Source organism: Mirounga angustirostris, unplaced genomic scaffold (assembly GCF_029215605.1).
Source record: "Mirounga angustirostris isolate CCGP_5_RB_7025 unplaced genomic scaffold, mMirAng1.0.hap1 SCAF_3, whole genome shotgun sequence".
In the NCBI taxonomy this organism is placed as follows: Eukaryota; Metazoa; Chordata; class Mammalia; order Carnivora; family Phocidae; genus Mirounga; species Mirounga angustirostris.
Window position 1 is genome coordinate 133,649,343 of NW_026991711.1, and position 13,191 is coordinate 133,662,533.

Here is a 13,191-nt window from a genome sequence, read left to right on the forward strand (position 1 = left end):
GAGCCCCGCATCGGGCTCCCTGCTCAGCGGGAAGCCTGCTTCTCCCTCTCCCACTCCCCCTGCTTGTGCTCCCTCTCTCTCTGTGTTCCCTCTCTCTCTCTGTGTCTCTCTATGTCAAATAAATAAATAAAATCTTTAAAAAAAAATAAAATAAAATAGGCTTATCCTTCGTCCACATGATGGTCCTTCAAATATTTGGAGAGAGCTAGCCATTGTTCCCTTGATTCTTCTCCTCTCCAAAAGAAACAGCCCCAGTTTTTCCATCATTCCTCCTATACCGTAGCTTCCGGTTCTCTCATCATCCTTGTTTCTCTCCTCCAAATTCAGTTCAAATTGTCTGTCCCTCCCAAAATGTGATCTGCAAAGCTGAACAAATGCCAGTGTCCCCTGACCATCTACGGCTAGGACCAAAGTAGCCTATCCCAGGATTCATTCCCCCTTCCTCTTCAGGAACAGAGTATCAATTTTATTCAGGTGAACAGGCCTTTAGCTGAAAGGCTACATTTCCCAGACCTCAGCGAAGTGTGGTCATGGGACTGAGTCTTAATCAATGAGGTAAAAATGCAAGCAGTAGTAATGTCCAGGACTTCTAGGAAGTCTCTTTTAAAGACCGAAAACACACCCTTCCTTCTGCTCCTCCATCTCCACTACCTAGCATGGAGCTAGGAGGGTTGTGGCCACAGCAGCTGTTTTGGACAATGAGGTGACCTTAGGGATGGTGCGCAGGAAGATGGGTACCACAGGAGTACCAAACCAGCCTTCTATGGCTAGTTAGGTAAGACAGAAACAAATGTTTATCTTGTTCAAGCCAAATAAAATCTTCTCTACAACAACAGTCCTATCACCTCCCCTAGGTGATGGAGTTGCTTTATTACGCTCATGGTGGTTCTTTTAACTTTCCACTAAAACAAAGATTTCTCGAGTTCCTGCTTCCATATGGCTTTGTGCCAGACACAGGATACCAGAGGAGGCAGGCACAACTCAGCATTAGTGGTCCTATTCTAGAAGAAGCGATAAAATACATACATAAATAATTATAATTCATGGTATGATGATAAGTGCTCTAAGAGAGGTTCAGATAACATTCAGTGGAGATAGAGAAAGGCCCTGTGGAGGAAGGGGCATAGAAGCTACAATACGTGGGTCCAAGGGGAGGGAATGCCTGGCAGATGAAACAAGCTGGAACAGCCACAGAGGCCGGAAAGGGTAAGGCATGTCCAAGAAAGAGACGCATTCTTCATTCTGTATCACTGACACATGCCTTCAAATTAAAAAGATCTTGAGTGCTTGAGGTCTTTTATGTGAAGTAAAAAACAAATTTGCAAGATCATAGCACCCTGTAAAGCCATTTAGTGCCTCCATGGAATCAATTCAATTCACAAGACATCTATAGAGCACCAACTGTTTTGCCGTCAAGTAAGAGTTTCTCATAAAGAGTTTTCTCCTAATCCGTAAATGTGATCAAACATTTTCCACATTTTAAAAAACACTTGGAGGTGATACTTTGCCAGTGTTCTACTAAACTAGATGAAATGTTTCCAAGAGATGTATTCTGAGATTTAATAAACTATAAGCACACATGGTGGCGCCTGGGTGGCTCAGTCGATTAAGTATCTGTCTTCGGCTCAGGTCATGATCCCAGAGTCCTGGGATCGAGCCCCACATCGGGCTCCCTGCTCTGCGGGAAGCCTGCTTCTCCCTCTCCCACTCCCCCTGCTTGTGTTCTCTCTCTCGCTGTGTATCTCTCTCTGTCAAATAAATAAAAAAAAAATCTTTAAAAAAAATAAATAAACTATAAGCACACAATACAAATGTTATTTCTCCTTTTCCTCTTAAAATTGATTGATTTATTGTATTAAACTGAGTATGTATTCAATAAAAGTTACAGAATCAAGAGAGTAAAGCATGTGGAAATAATAGAGTATTAGAGATCCAGAGCCTCAGTTTGCTCATTTGTAAAATGGGGATAGAACCTCCCTGGACTGACCTGAGGATTTAACCCTAGACCTATGATGACTACAACACAGGGATATAGTAAGTTTCAGTAAATGCCCTTATTAGTAGTAGTATTCGTTCCTTCACTCCCTGTCAACCAAGATGGACCCTCAATAGAGACACTACTGGCACTTGGAGCTAGACAGCTCCTTGTAGCATGGAACTGTCCTATATATAACAGCTGGTTTAGCATCCCTGTCCTCTATCCTCTAAATGCTAGCAGTGACACTCAGGCATTATGACAACCAAGCCTACACATTCCCAGATGCTCCCTAAGGGAGCTGTACCAACCAGGAATCAATGAGCTAAACCAAAGACCTACACATGTGTCATGCCCAGATGGCCAATAAGCTAGAACTGCTTAAGACACGGGGATTCAAGAAAATACTATCAAGTAGTTATGAATGTATATAATATGCATGTACATTGAAAAGACATGTCTACATGTATCATATGACCTCACAGATAGGAGGAATTCTTAATCTCAGGAAACAAACTGAGGGTTGCTGGAGTGGTGGGGGTTGGGAGGGATGGGGTGGCTGGGTGATAGACACTGGGGAAGGTATGTGCTATGGTGAGCGCTGTGAATTGTGCAAGACTGTTGAATCACAGATCTGCACCTCTGAAACAAATAATACAATATATGTCAAGAAAAAAAAAAGAAGATAGTAGGAAGGGAAAAATGAAGGGGGGGAAATCGGAGGGGGAGACGAACCATGGGAGACTATGGACTCTGAAAAACAAACTGAGGGTTCTAGAGGGGAGGGGGTGGGAGGATGGGTTAGCCTGGTGATGGGTATTAAAGAGGGCACGTTCTGCATGGAGCACTGGGTATTATACACAAACAATGAATCATGGAACACTACATCAAAAACTAATGATGTGATGTATGGTGATTAACATAATAATAAAGAACTATCTAAAAAAAAGACATGTCTAATATTCCCATAGATAAAGCATCTCAACTTATAAAACAAATAATAGGAATTATCAAAAAGAGCCACAAATAAAAGCTTTCTCTATATTCCATGGTGGTTCTCTACCCTTCTCATCACCTCCTGGTCCACAAGTTTAGTCCCACCCTCATCATCTGTCCTCTAACTTAGCTGGTTGATCTGCTTTCCCTCACTGCAGCGAGCATTATCTCTACAGAACAAAAGTCAGATCATTGCACTTCCCACCTAACATTTCTTCAAAGGTACCAAACTTCTTGACCTAGGAAGTCCTCCACAGTCTTACAAGACTCCACTCTTCCAATTTCATCTCCTGCTGACACAGCCTCCTCAAGACTCAGTTCAAAGAGCAATCTTTGTGATCTTCCTTGGCTCCTGGCCCCCTCAGGCCTACTTGACTTCATCACTCCTTTCCTGTGCTCCCAAACCTCTATTATAGCACCTGTCGCTGCCATGTAGCACAATTGTTTATTTACATGTTTTCTCCATCTGTGTCTCCACTTATAGGCACAATAGGACCTCAGTTAAATGTCTGTGGAATAAATATATTAACGACAATATTCACCGATTATCAATCAAACCTAGATAGACTAATAGCTTTCTCACTCCCTTGAACTTCTCACTGACCTTGCTCTAGTTTCATGCAATAAAAAGAAAACTATTATAAAAGAAAAAACACATCATTAATTGTGATTCTTACACATTCTGCGTAAAACCCCTCACAAAGACAAGTGTTCACCTTAAAATATACTCTTCCCCCTTGAAATTCTTCTCTTTGCCCAGAGGACACACCTGACTCTACTTAGCCTCCTGGTTCCATCATTCTATCCTCAAAATTATAAGACCTATCAGTAAACTCTGCATGGGACCAGGTTTGCAGGAAGCATATACAGAACACATGAAATGGAAATATTGGATCCATTCAGAAGTTTGAAATTTTCTGTAACATGACACTTTCAATCTGTGCTTTGAAGACCTGAGAAGTGAAGAACCAAATATTTTGGGGGTAGAAAGGCAGGTTATAAGGCCTATCTTCTAATGCTTCCTTGCCTGATAGTTTCACCTCCTTTAAAAAAAAAAAAAAAAAAAAAAAGCAAGTTCTATGGATAGAGTATTTGACAAGTGGTTCCTTTATTTCAAAAGACCACAGCATGGTGGCTGTTCCGCTGCACTGACCTAACCAAGAGCTGGTCAACTATGAATGATTTCACACCAGGCTCCCTCTGGGGCCAAATGTTTACTGAATGCTCACCAAGTGCCAAGACCTTACATGTTCACAATGTCCTTTAAATACTCTCAGGAGCCTGCAGGAGAGAAATTATTAATACCTATTGTATAGTCCAAGGAAACTGAAGCTCAGAGCCATCAAGTGGCCCAGGGTTACACATCTGGAAAGTGACCAAGCTAAATCTCCGAACTCCAACACCAGGCAGTGTCCCAGCACCAGAAAGGATTTGGCCACAGGTAACCATGTCCAGGGTAGGCCCTTGAGATTAAGAATCCTAGGGTAGGCGGAGAAGGGGCAGTGGGGGCATGGTCAGAGAGCTTCTATAGTGGTAAGAAGAGCCCAAAGTTTTACTTAACAGCCAGAGATTTAAGTTTGTATCACTGGCTTCAGTTCATTCCCACAATTTAGGCTACCTTCTTTACCTTCAAGGAAACTGTAAGAATTTTCTCTTTATAAAATGTGGGTTATTTTAGCATAGAATTTTTGCAAATATGTCCTAGTTTCTCAGAACTTATTCAAGATGCTAAATATTCCTTTTTGAAGCGATCCTAAGCAACCCTAAATCATCTGTCCTACAGTGCAAATCCCCAGAATATTCAACGCCTTTCAGAAAATGTAATGGCATATTTAAAGGCACAGGGGGGATCATTTTTTAATGTTCCAGCTCATTTGTTTTACTGGAGACCAGACAACAAAATCATGAAAGCGGGGAAGAAAATTTTCAATTATAAAGATTCTAACAACATTTAGTTGTATATTGCTATATTTTAAAACTGCAATCAAGTTTTACAGATTATACAATCGATAAATCCCAATATTTATATAAATTCCCTTTAAATAGAGCACCTAAGATATCCATTAACGGTTACTTCTAGCTAAAAGCCAAATTGTTTCATCTTGTTATACCTATCATTCAGTTTTAACTTAGAAAAAGGAATGAAAATAAAACATTGAAGAACTTAAAAGTAAGAGCTTATCCTAAAGTGAGTTCGATCATTTGCTACTCGCATTCTCCCTTAATGTTATTATATACACATTTACTTATTAAATTTCCCTAAATGATTATTTCAAAATCTGCTAAGATGAAGGAGCAAAGGTGTCGTTCAGCCTGACTTTTCTTTAAAGCCATATATTAAAAGTTACCCTGGTATGTTCCTCTCAAAATATAGCTACCTTGAGAGTTCTCATTTGTAAAAGTAAGGTTGGCAGGGAGAAAATGAGATGAGAAGGAGAAAATCTCTAATTTGTCATCAATAAAATAAATCAGGAAATAGCCTTTAATCTCAAGAGTACAATTTACTGATTTAGTAATTTATTTACAAAATTGATGGAAATTGTTAACAAGGAGTTAATTGATTTGAGTCACCTGATTACCACAGTTAATTAACCACACTGACTTAATCTTCTTTGAAAACATCAACTAATCATTTCCCAGGTGTCAAGGGTAAATCGTTAAATAAAAAATAAACTTCTTTCCCCCTCTTCAAGGGAGATTTCTTGAGCATGTTTTCTTTGCAAATTCCAATCTAGCAACAAGCCAAGTTTGGGTTTTTTGGTTGTTGTTTTTGTTTTTTTTTTTTAATATAGCTATACTGAGAGAGCTGCCATCTTTCCAGAGTTTTTTCCTTTTATGAAAGGATAATAAAGAAAAAGCAGCCTCGCAACCTTACCATCAGTGTCATTTTGAATTACTTCAAAAAATGAGCTAAGAACACTTTTTGAATAAAAATGAACAAATCAAAGCCAATTGAAACTTTCTTATGAGAAAATGAGTTTTCAAAAAATTAACTTCAAAACATATTTGGAGGGTGTGATCATAAAGAAACAGTGTGAGGGAATGGGGGGGCACGGTATTACTGAGCTGTTCTCATCTTGATTGTGGTGGTGCTTACACAAATATATTCATGTATCAAAATTGATAGAACTGTATACTACACAAAGTCCATTTTAGTCTATGTTAATTTTTTAAATAAAATAAAACAAAGCACTTCATAATGCCAATATTCAAGCCCACTTCTGTGAAAATTGTGAAACCTTATTCCCTTTTTTACAGATAGAAAAGTTAAGGCCAACCACTCACCCCACACACCTCAATATAAAAGGGGGCCGGGAGGAGTCTAAGAAAACCAACATTGTCAGAGAAGATCAGAAAGAATACATCCCATGTTTCTTGTGGCTATCCAGTTCTCAATTAGTAGATCCACTGCTTCTCTCAGGGCTGGGGGGGGGGGGGGGCAATTGTCTTTGATCTGCCAATGCACCCTTAGTGCAAGAGGGCTCTGGAGGGAACCAAGTCCCAGGTCACCATGACAAATCACGCTTAGACTTGCTAAAGGGAAACAGAGCAAAACACCGTTCCCCTTCCCTCACTTTTTCATTCCTTCCATCATAGTGAAGTGTTTGAAAAATAAATCTGGATTACAGTAGGATTTTGTTGCACATATTCACAATCAGCAACAACTATTAAAGAGCTCTTTGATTTCCCTTACAGGGAAGTAAAAGCATTCAATACAAGATGCACCCTGCTTAGCTCAAGTCCCACATTTTCTCTTGTCTGCACTGCTGGGTTTAATTATTTACAGCGAGAATCATCTAACTTTCACTGTCTTCCAGTTAGTACGTTCAATTTTTAAACCATGCATTTTGTTTTTCTCCAGAATCTCTGCTTCCAATGATTACTTTGCAAATTCTTTCAACACCTCACTGCACCAAATATTAGGGAAGAGGTAAATTTTTATGGCAGAAGTGAACTGGACAAAAAAAATTCAGAGTTTTGGTACATAAAAATTAACCATTTAGCAATTTGACTTGAGAAAATATGTGTATGTACCTCACTCATTTGCAAATTCTTTTTATTAATTACATACTGAGAACAAAACCAGAATTTCCTATCAATACTCATCATTATGGCCTAGAAAAAGTTTAACTACCATGTACATTAAACCCAAAAGCCTTCTCTCCATCTTACCCGGCACTGATGAATCCCTAAGGAATGACTGATAAGAGTCTTACAGGTTTGTTGCTTTTAGGGTCAACCTCTTCTTTTTTCCTAACAATCCTATTTCAACTAGAGCTAACTTTAGGAAGGAGAGCCATACTAGAAGGTGAGAATTTCTATCTTTGAAATCCATTTGACAGTTTCACAGCAGAAATTCCCCATAAAGTCATCCTAAGAAAAGGCACAAGCAATAATACATTTTTTCTAGAAAAGCTGATTTAGGCCAATTAAGAGATAAAGTTGACTCCTGAATTTCAAGACTCTCTCTCACCTTCTGGCAGCTTCTTCCTTTCTTTCTCCCCCATCAAAACATACAAGCTCTGGGTCTCGTTCTCACTGAACCTTGCTCTAGCAAACTTTTACTGTGCATTGCTATCTCAACTAAGTCCTTTACCCTACAGGAATACACATTAGTTTCAGGGGGGAAACAATGTCTTATTCCAAAGCACTGGTTGTAATGGTGACAGAGCAGACATCTTTGGCCAGGGTGAGAGATGCTTGGGGGCCAAGAGACCTTTCAGCACCTCCAGAGCCAGTAGGCAAATGCCTTCCACATCTCTACAAGAGCTGCCTCCTCAGATATATATAGACTCCATTCTCACTTGGTTGTTCATTACTTTGTTTAGGATGTTGAATAAGAGACCTTAGTAAGAATTTTTTCCACTGATATTAAAAAACAGCAACCTTTAAATCTGTACTTCACTGCCATCCCTAAAAGGAAGTTAGAATAGAACTCTCTAATTGGGTGTCATCTTTTGAGTTAAAAGATAAGTAATTAAAGAGAAGAGAATACTGCCAGATAAGGAATGGTAGCAGAGGAGGAAGCCAGCAGGCAAGAATCAATGGGTACCTACAGAGTATAGAGGGAAAGTAGGTTAAAATAGAAATGTACTCTTCTGAACAGTAAGCTCTTTTGGACAGGCCTATGTCACAGGAATCTCTCCATTCCTTTTTTTTTTTTTAAGAAAGAAAGTGAGCAGGGGACAGAGGAAGAGAGAAAGAGAGAATCCTAAGCAGGCTCCATGCCTAGCACAGACCCTGAGATCATGACCTGAGCCGAAATCAGATGCTTAAGTGACTGAGCCACCCAGGCACCCCTCTATATCCTCTGATATAACTAGTTACATCATGCCTGAAGCAAAAGGCTTGATCAACACGTATTGAATGAATGACTGCAAAGTAACACAGAAATGTCCACTTTTGGGTTGCAAAGTTACCAGCTTCCGAAATGAGGTCATCTTAGCATAACATGAAACATTAAAAGAGGCTTTGTTTGCTTGTGTGCAGAGGCACTATCTTCCACTTGCTCCTACTTATCCACAGTCACAATATGTAAGAATAAGGGCTTTGGGTTCGAATCTTGGTTCCACCACTTCGTAATTGGATGGCTTTAGGCAAATTATCATACCTGTCTTTGCCTTGGCCCTTTGTCCATAAATTCAGATTGTTAATGAAGAGGTGGGTAAATTAATACCTATAAAACCCTTAGGATAGTGTCAGACATGTAAGCACTCCAAAATATTTATCCATAATTGTTTTAGCTCATTTCTACAACATCACTACCCATTTATGCATGTAACTGAGCCATTCCTCTGCCTCTAACTTATTTGGTCATGGTGGCATATGGAGTCCTCAAAAGAATGGGATCTGGAATGAGAAATGTGCCCACAGGACAAGCAGCCATGGGCATTTTTCAGCAGTCTGGGCCTTCTTTGGTTGAGCCCATTTTTCCTTCATTCATCAGGAACAAGACCCATGAATGTCCTGGCTTGACATGTGATGTTCTTTCCACCATAGTCCATGCCGCCTCCCTGAGTTGGGAAACCACTCCCCTCTTCAAAGAGGCCCTTTTGTCTGATCAAGGCTGTTTTCACTGTGCTGTGGTCTCAGACAGCTTTCTTTTGTGTTGTTTAAACACAGAATGACAGTCCACTAACATAATGTCTAAAAACTTTGCCTTATCTTTGTGTAAAAGCTACTGTATCAAATCTGTCCTAAAACTAGCAGAATGACCCATTCTGTATGTACAGGGGATTCTCACAGGGTAACCAAGTGTCTCAGTTAAAGTTAGAAAAGTTAGAGAGACTGATGCAGAATCAGCTACTCTCAAATGCATTGGGAATCATCAGTAGTTGGGTGTCAGCGAGACGGAGGAAAGGGGAGAGTCAAATGGAGAGAAACAGCGTTGCTAAGCCACTTGTTTTGATAGAGATAGCAATTTTTTTCTCTACTGGGTCTTCGATGGGGCCCCCAGGAGCCTGGGGGAATTAAGAGCTGGCAATACCAGGGACATGGCCGGGAGCTGACAATGCCCCTTCTTAACTTGAGAGTCCATGATGACATTTATCCATTTGTTCAACTTATATTTATTTATTTAGCCCGATTCTGGATACTAGGAATAAAGCAATAAACAAAAGAGATTTAAAAAAAAAAATCCCTGCCCTCATGAAATTGAGGTATTAAAGAAGGAAAGACAAAAGGAAATAAATAAGTCACATACATTATGTCAGATGATGCTAAGCACAATGAAGAGAGTTAATCAGGAAAGAATTGGAGAAGACCACAATGAGAAGGTGACCTAGGAGCAAAGACCTGTAGGAGGCAAGGAGCAAGTCATGCACAATCTGAGGCAAGAATGTTCAGAAAGAGAGAAAACTAGTACAGAAGCTGTAAGGTACTATGTTGGAGGGGGGAGAAGGCAAAAATTATCACCATGCCTAGAGCACTGTGAGTGGGGGAGAGGAGAAGGATGTGAGGTCAGGGAAGTGATGTGAAGGCCAAATGGTTAGGGAATTGTGGGCCACTATAAGGATTTGGACTCTGACTCTGAGATGGGAAGAGATGGTAGACCCACAGCTAGGTCATCAAAAGTCCCCTTCAAGGACTTTCTACATTCACTCAGCTCCTTTGGGGTCCACCTCAGTTATAGAAGGGCACCTTGCCCAAGGTCATGCCCTTACTGGGGCAGGCCACATCTAGTAACCATAGAAGACCATTTCAGCCAGACTCAGAACACTCATAGCCAACTCTTGCTCCAGAGATTCCCCACTAGCTTGACTGAGGCCTTCTCACAGTTTAACTTCTTCCTCTGCCATTCCTGCTTCCTCCTTTCTCTTCAAAGGTAATGATCTTAATGAACATCAGTGTCTGTTTCTGGACAACCAAACTTGTGTGTAACAGAAGCCATTGGGGCTTTTGAACAGAGGAGTAACATGATCTGACTGATGTTCTAAACAGGTGTTGAGTAGACAGAAGATGGACAGAAGGGAAGCAGAGGGAAGCAGGATGACCGGTAAGGAAGTTATTGCAATAATCTAAGTAAGAGTTGACTATGACTTGGATCAGTGTGGTAGCAAAAAACATGGGGAAAGGTGACTGGATTCCAGATACATTTTGAAGATTAAAACAATGGGATTTTCTGATGGATTGGATGTGAGGTATAAAAGAAAAAGAGGAGTCAAAGCAGAGTCCAAGTTTTGGAATCTGAGCAAGGATGGACCAGCCATTTACTAAGATTGAAAAGTCTATGTAGAGGGCGCCTGGGTGGCTCAGTTGGTTAAGCGACTGCCTTCGGCTCAGGTCATGATCCTAGGGTCCTGGGATCGAGTCCCACATCGGGTTCCTGGCTTGGCGGGGAGCCTGCTTCTCCCTCTGACCCTCTCCTCTCATGCTGTTTCTCTCTCGCTCGCTCTCCAATAAATAAATAAATAAAATCTTTAAAAAAAAAAAAAGAAAAGTCTATGTAGAAAGCAGGTTTAGGGCATTAGTGAAGATCTGGAGTTCAGTTTTGGACGTAGTCTAAGATGACTATTAGACAGCCAGGTGGATATGTCAAATAAGCAGTTGGATTTGTGGGTCTGGAGTTTAGGGTATTGGTCTGGATTAGATTCATAAATTTAGAAGTTGTCAACATACAGATGGTAAAGCCATGAGACAGGATGAGTCTCCAAAGAAGTAGTGTACACAGAAATGAAAAGCAGTCAGGGAGATGGACAGGAACAAGCATGAGATACCAAAAAGATAGCAAGCAGAGGCCAGCAAGGGAAGATGGAAACTGGGAGAATGTGGTTTCTTAAAAGCCAAATAATGTGTTTCATGGAGGAAGGCAGGATACACTGGGTCCGATGCTGTTATCAGTTAAATAAAACAAGAACTGAGAATGGATTATTGGATTTAACAGCATGGAGATCATTATTGACCATGGCAAAAGACATAACTATCAAAAGTGGGAGCAAAAACTTGAATGGTGTGGATTTGAGAAAAATTGGAGAGAAACTGCAGTGGATACGGACAAATCTGGGAAGGAATTTTGCCGTAAAGAGGAACAGAGAAAATAGGGTGATAGAAAGGAATGTGGGGAAAAGAGAGGAGACAATTAGTGAGAGATAAGACAGAATTCAATCTAAAACATGAATGAACTGCTTGAACTTCAGAGCATGGAAACTTCATCCACAGTAACAGGAGGGAAGATAGAATATATGGACAGAATGCATGCAGGTGATGATGGCTGAGTTATGGGAGCTTGTGGAGTTCTCTTCTGATGGCTTCTATTTTCACATTTATAAGAAGCAATGTCATCTGAGCAGGTGGTGTTGGAAGTTTGAAGAAAGAGGAGACGTAAGGAAGTAGGAAAGCAAATGGCCTAGCCAGGAAGCAAGTCTGAGGTTGAGATCAGTTTCGATTTATGGTGAGACCAGTCAACATAGTTGTGTTTTTCTCCTGCCACATTCAGCTACAGCAATGCAGATGTGGCCTATAAGATTAACCAGGACTGGGCTTTTGCAGAACACAGGAGAGCAAGACAAAGGGACCAGACTGCTGGCAGTATAGGCAAGGAAGTGATGTTAATGATGAGTCATAAAAATATAAGCTGAGGAAATAAATAAATGCAGGATTTAAGGGACAGTGTAAAGGTGGTAGGATCACGGACTCTAAGTCCCAGTGGGGTCAACAAAGAATTGGGCTTAGGATGTAAAAGAAATGAGCTGCAAGTTTTTCCGATACTCACTTCCAACCATGGAATAGATGCCTGCTTTAGATGCCAGTGGTCTCTGTCAGGATACTCTGGGATAAATTGGAGGAGAGAGATTACAGTGGTTATAGAGAAATCTGTCTGATTTGGGTAAGAAAGGATTAGAAGACCTCCAATAGCTCTTCAGTTCAAAGAATCTAAGGTTCTTCAGGTCAAAGAATCTAAGGTTCTTAGAGTGGGAGGAAGGACTTCAAGGGTGTCCAGGGAAAGAGCAAAGAACACAATTAAGACACAAACAGTGGCTCTAGGGAGAGATTGTCATGTCGGCCAGGAAAGGAGATGGCCAGGAATGGGGGCAGTACTAGATGTGAAAGGCTAGTTTTCCTTTTTACTACCTTGTAACATCCCCATCCAAAAGAAAGTACAGATTTAACAGAGTGTACTTTAACTACCACTGGAAGAAATTTACAGTGGCAGTTAGTATACCTTTAGTTACAAAACTAAAAAAATGAGAGGCTACCTAGATCAGTTGTTCCCAAATTGTCTGGCCCTTCAGAATCAACTGGAAACTCTTGAAAAACAGATGCCCCTACTCCTGATTGAGTAAGTACGGGTTCTGGTCGAAGAAGCTACTTTTTAAAGCTCCCTAGGTATTCTGATGATATACCAAGTTGGGTGAGCTGGTTGACTTCTATCTAGGGTCTCTAGAAATTAAGTTGTAATGAAATAATGCTTTTGAGAACATAACCAAATTTCTCACAGGTGAACTGCCCCTAGATATGATCAAGGAAACATGTAGCCCCATTTGCTCTGGCAGCTATAATGTAACAATAGGGGAAGCCAGACTAAAAACAAAGCTGAAACCTAGAAGAGAGTAGAGTCTAGAAAAACACAAAGAAAGAGAACTGAAGCTCTGACTGCACCTCACCTGAACCCCACTCTGCCTCAGAATTTTCTATTTAACATGAGCCAATAAATACCCCTTATTGTTTAAGCTGGTTTGAGGTAGGTTTTCGGTTTCTGGTTTCTCACAACAAAAAGTATC